Here is a 6049-nt window from a genome sequence, read left to right as displayed (position 1 = left end):
GGAGCATTCGTTCGACTTGCGCACTTACTTTTAAAGACATCGAAATAAATAATGTCACAATGGTAGAATTTATCACAATCTTGACATTCATTATTTAGATGCATTAAAAGTTTTGTGATATAAAAATCATTTCTCCTATCTTTAATTCAAATAATTATCTCTTTTTTTTTAAATGAAAGACTAAAAACTGCTAATGCATTCCCAAATAGAAAAGAAAACGTAACCATAATAACTTTGAAATATATTCTTTTAAGATGAAACGATGTAATTAACACTGTACTATTCTGATTAAATATTTAATTTCTGCAATTGATATAGAATGGAATTAATAATTGCAGTTTATGGGTCCATGAAACGTTTAAAAGGGGCCATCGAAATACGGAAAATGCTTATTACAAAGCCATTTAAAAATATAACAGCACTTTCATCAATTTCTTATTTTATTTTTTTCAAAACGGTAAAAGTGTCGAAATGTCGCTTTAAAATACAGAAAAAATACCGGTGCGAGCATAAGATAGAAAAATCAATGACACCCGACACACAATGCTCCGCCGATTTAAGGAACTACTGTATCTTACCGAATGGTGTCTGAGATTCTCCAATCTAGCCTGAGGAATGCTGGTGTTTTATTACTTTTGTCACGTCATTGACTAAAGAAACTGCATGAAATAATCACTCAGCAGTTATTCTCATTAAAACTAATAATTTAATAGAATTTTCAAATCCACATTGGTACTCTTTATTTACAATTATGCCATTTTTACGTGAAACCGCACGTGCTTTCCTCAACCCATGGGTGAAATAAAGAAATCTTGCCCAGTTAAAAATAGGATTTTTCTTGTCTTTAGTGAGAGAGAAAATAAAATATTTTTATCCATTTAACTTTTATTCCTTAAAAAAATATTTATATGAGAATTCATATGCTTTGTTATACTTGATTTAGTACATTTTTGTGATTTTACTTGATCACATCACATGATTCAACGTATCTTAACAACTAAAGGTTGAATTAATATAGAACAAAAATCTTGTTTCACCTAATGTAAACACTACTTTTGCTGTTAATTGAACGCTTTATCATATTAGGACAAGCTTCATCCGAGGATATGTTCATGGTTTGAATGTGTAACAGAAATTAATCACGTTCCAGGGCAACTTAAGTGGTTCTTAACGACGTTGCGTGTTTTCGAGATGGCTTAACTAATGTTTTCATTGTTGCAGCCCAAAATATCATATTCATTTTGCGGAGTCAAATTAATTCAATAGAAAACAAATGATAAATCATTTTTTTGGACTGAAATCAATGTTAATACTGTGTGCATGTAGTCAAAATTGATATGCTTTAAAAATAAACTTAATAAAATATACTTTGCTATATTCGAAAGGAGTTTTTAAAGTAAATATTTGGTAAATTTAAATAAATATATCAAAAGTTGATAATAAAAATCGTATGAATGTAAATGCCTTAAAACAAACAAACAAAAATAAAAACAGAAAAACAAAAACAACAACAACAAAAAAACCAAACAAAACAATAATGAATAAAACGAACAAAAATAAAAATTAACTGTAACGAATTGCTTATTCAGCCTTTTCTTATGATATCAGGAGTTAATCATTTATGTTGCTAGGAAACTATAGAGTTACCAAATAACAATAAATAACAGTTTTATGTAGAGTCTCAATAGTACAGAAAACAACAATTTTATGTTGCAAGTACACTACGGCTACGATTAATAGATTACACTTTTATGTGGCATGGAATTGATAGAGTTGCCAAAGTAAATAGTCTATACATTTACTATCTTCCACCCGTCGATTGTGTTTTATGAACATGCTTAAAAGTCATGAATGACATAATTTCTATGTTTTTAATTGATTACAAGGGTATTAAGCAAAATTAATCAGACAAATTCGCTCCAAGATAGCAAGTTTTAGAAAAAAAAGTAGAACTGCAAATAAAACTTTCGACCGCGGACAAATTAGATATAAGGTAACATCTTACACGCTACTTTCCCAGTTGTGATTTTGCTATTAGGAGGATGAATGATGTACCATTAAATAGGCTGCACACGTATTCAAGTTTAACAAGTGTTGGTATTCAAACCTGAATACATGACTGAAACGAATTGGGACTTCGATATCATCAATATTGATATTTGTGTTATTCAACCCATGAAAATGAGCTGGGTAATAAGAACATATAATTTTTTCATACTTAACATTTTTATGAATAAGAGATACCTAATTTTCGAGGAATTCACCTGGTTTTCAGAGCTGAAATATACCTACTGGGGTAAAAAAGTAAAACAATATCCTATAAAAAAAATGCTTGTAAGTCCTGTAAGTAAAATTTCTGTTTACAATGAGAGCGGTAAGCAGTTGATAATGGTTTTGAATCAGCTAAATGAGGGAAGTACTGAAATGAAATGTCAAGAATTCTGTTGTATTAGTAAATAAAATAAAAGTTACAATGTCATTTAGTTAAGTATATATCTCACTTGACGGATGTATGCATATAAATTTGACAATCTCATCTCCACGTAGCGACGTTTCAAACAACAACAACAACAACAATAATAATAATAATAATAATAATAATAATGATAATAATCATGATAATAAAAATAATCATGATAATAAAAAAAAACTATTATGATAAAGTACAATGTAAAAAGAACGGTACAATTATGTAACTGAAAAACTTTGGGTTTTATATAAAACTAATCATTGCGGTAAGCTATTTATCACGAAGTTAATGAGACAATCGAGTTGAAAACGGAAACATTTTCAGTCTGAACATGTTAACAAAGTGTTTCTTTACATGGTATTCTCATATGTTTTACATTCAAAAGTACTAACCTTATACGACGACAATCTATCGAAAATGTCTTCATGACATGACTTGTGCAGCACAAATTAACTATGTGTCCTAATTTGTCCTTTTAATTGAATTTGGTAAGTTGATGAGTGTTCTTTATCAAAAATAAATTGCTTTACTATTGCGCTACATGCTATTTACTGTCAATTTAAATTAATTAAATAATTTAAATAATTGTCGAAATTAAATATGACTGAAAAATGATAACAATCTTGAACATGAATACGAATAATCATTCTGTCATTATGTATACTCTGGTATTCTTTGATGATACAATTACCTCTTTTCGTCAATATTCGAATCGCGGTCATCATAAGTGCACCTTCCAAAAACAACTTGACAAAGTAGACACGAAAACTGAAAATAGTATATGAAGTATGAACATTCCTAATTAATTTGAAATAATATCAACACTGTAGGGGAATTAAATTAATTGAAAGTCAATTTTCTTCAGCATGCTATTACATAATGCTTTCATGTTTGACTCATGTTTAGGAGGTAAGACGTCAATGCTATACGGTCGACAGTTTTATTTCACATTGAAATGTTATTTTTTATTATTATTATACTCTGTTGAACACCCCGTTTCGACTCATTACTACCCACGAATATTTCCATGGAAGTTCGAAAATGATAAGTTAAATCTAGAATGTGGGGTTACGTTATCAAAACTATATTACCAACTTTTATATAAAAAAAAGTAAGAATGACAAATAGACAACGAACATGTATTCAATTTTAATACGCTCTGATAATAAAAAAAAACAAAAACAAAAATAAAAATAAAGAAGAAAAACAAACAAAAACACCAAACGATTAGCAAAATGCATGACATGGAAGGTTAGTTGGTTTATTTTCCGTGCAAAAGAAAGTGATTATAAAAATCAAAAGAGAAAAGTCTTGCCCATTTCAGGATTATTATAGAAAAATGCATGGCAATAAAGCCACTATATATATTATAGAAATGCTATTTAATTGTAAATTCAATCTAAATAGTACATTACAATATGCATAGCATATTAAATAAACCCTTCATAATAAACACGAGAGCTTCACATTCATTCAATCAGAAAACTATATAAGGTATTCATGCAATTCAATATGGTATATTCTTTTAACGACCACAAATTTAAGGTAACATTTCAATTGCGAAATTAAGAAATTTAAATAGATTTCCCCTTGAATGTCTAACCAAATGAAGACGTTTACACAAATTGTGATCTACAATTGTTTTTTTTAACTCAGAAAGGGACATTAACCACAATGTAATAGTTTAGCCAATGAAATAACAATAATACTTCTGACATTTTTAAGTACACTTGTAAGTAAGACATAAAAAGTGAGCAAAAAGTGACATTTTGCATTTCTTCTGAGACTATGGTGTATCAAATGTATTGCCACTAATGAACTTAAACTGTATTTAACTAATTATAAAAGAAAATTATGGTATGTTTTCAACAATATTCATACCAAAACACGACCCCAACTCCCACCAGAGTGAACATGTGCGATTCTTCGATCAGTCACAATAAAAGTAACAGTCTGTATACCATTTAGACACTGTTAAAGGTAAAAGGTTATTCAAAATGTAGGAAAACCCATCAAACAAACGATGGTCTTCTTATGGAATAGTTATAAGCAAAGATGTAGCCCTTCCTGTATTTAGATATGTACTTTTGAGAAAACTATACATCCACTACAATTAACCAAATCAACCAAATCGAGGACGATAACTCTTGCAAAGTGCCAGTGCAAGTGCAAAGTACAATAACTAAATGAAAAAACTAAGACTGGTAATGTGGTCTATAACAGTTTCTGAATGAGAAATGAAAGTGAATTTGGTGGGTCGGTGACATGCATAAATCACCTTCTGCTTGATTATTAGAAAGATTGCTATTAGAAATATTTAATCTCTTTTGATTCTTTTCAATCTTTCAATAAATGCAAAAATAATTCTCTTCAACCCTTTAAATAATTGTGTATCCATAGATGAACATACTCGACCTATCAAGAACTACAAAACTTATTTGATAAAACTAAAAATTTAACCATTAACATGATTTTTAACGAGAAATTTGTTCTAGGAGAGGAATCTTGTATAGGTTTCAAATAATAGCATTGGTGTTTACTCCGCAACCTTGCATTATAACTTTGATAATATCCAATTTAGTTATCATCTCCTATTTTCTGCTCCTTAATCCTGAATTATCTGAATGCAAATTACAAAAATTGGATAACCATAATGGACTGAAGAGATTCTATCCTCATATTGTGCCGTGCTAATCGTATAAGGACATCTTCGAATAATCCATAACCTGTTTACTGAACAGGATAGAGAAGACTAAAGCTTACCTTATTTAATAACTCCTCTCAATTGAGACTGTCCACCCTTTCTTAATTCTATTTTCACTGTTTTCCACCAAAATTAATCTTCATCTCTTTAGATGCTTGTCTTCATGACCACTCGATAAGAGTATAATTACATTAACAATGCAAATGATACTCTTGGTGGTAAATTTAATCAAAGACTTTCACCTCGAACACTATCATTGGACAAGATCTAACCAGTAAAGGACTATTATAGAACCAAGGTTGTACAATATTCATCTAAAATCTTACGAAACCATATTCAGAGTAGTAATTTAAATCTTAAATGACATATACCCTACTGTAACAGAAGAAACAAAATGAAACAAAAGTACTGCAAACGGTAAAAAATAAGTTACATGTAATGTAGCGGGGGGGGAGGGGGGTAGCATAGAATTTTCGACTTCTGTTTTGTAGCTATGATTTAGTAATATGTAGTTTTTGATAAGTTCAAGTTCAAGATTAAATTCTCAAATTTCGTAAGTTTTCGTTACCTTAATCTTATTTTGTCAATTTCGAAATTTTAGTCTACTATTTACAACTTAACGTCAGTTTTTATGTGTGTAATTTTTATATTCGGTTCGCTACATTATGTAAGAAGATTTTTTGCTGTTTAATGTATTCACGTTCAGGCCATGTTTTTTTTAAATTTTTACATATTTGAATTATGGTAGTTTTTTGCCGATACTGAAAAAATATTCACAACTTTTCTTTGTCTAGTATGTTTTGTCTTGTTACATTAAAAGAATAGCAGAACTAAGACACAAAGACGGGAAACTCATAACGTTTAAAAAAATTTAA

Source organism: Perna viridis, chromosome 12, assembly GCF_037379345.1.
Source record: "Perna viridis isolate PV_CMFRI_1.1 ecotype Kerala chromosome 12, ASM3737934v1, whole genome shotgun sequence".
NCBI classification, from domain to species: domain Eukaryota; kingdom Metazoa; phylum Mollusca; class Bivalvia; order Mytilida; family Mytilidae; genus Perna; species Perna viridis.
The sequence above is the reverse complement of the archived record's forward strand: the minus strand, read 5'-3'. Positions refer to the sequence as shown.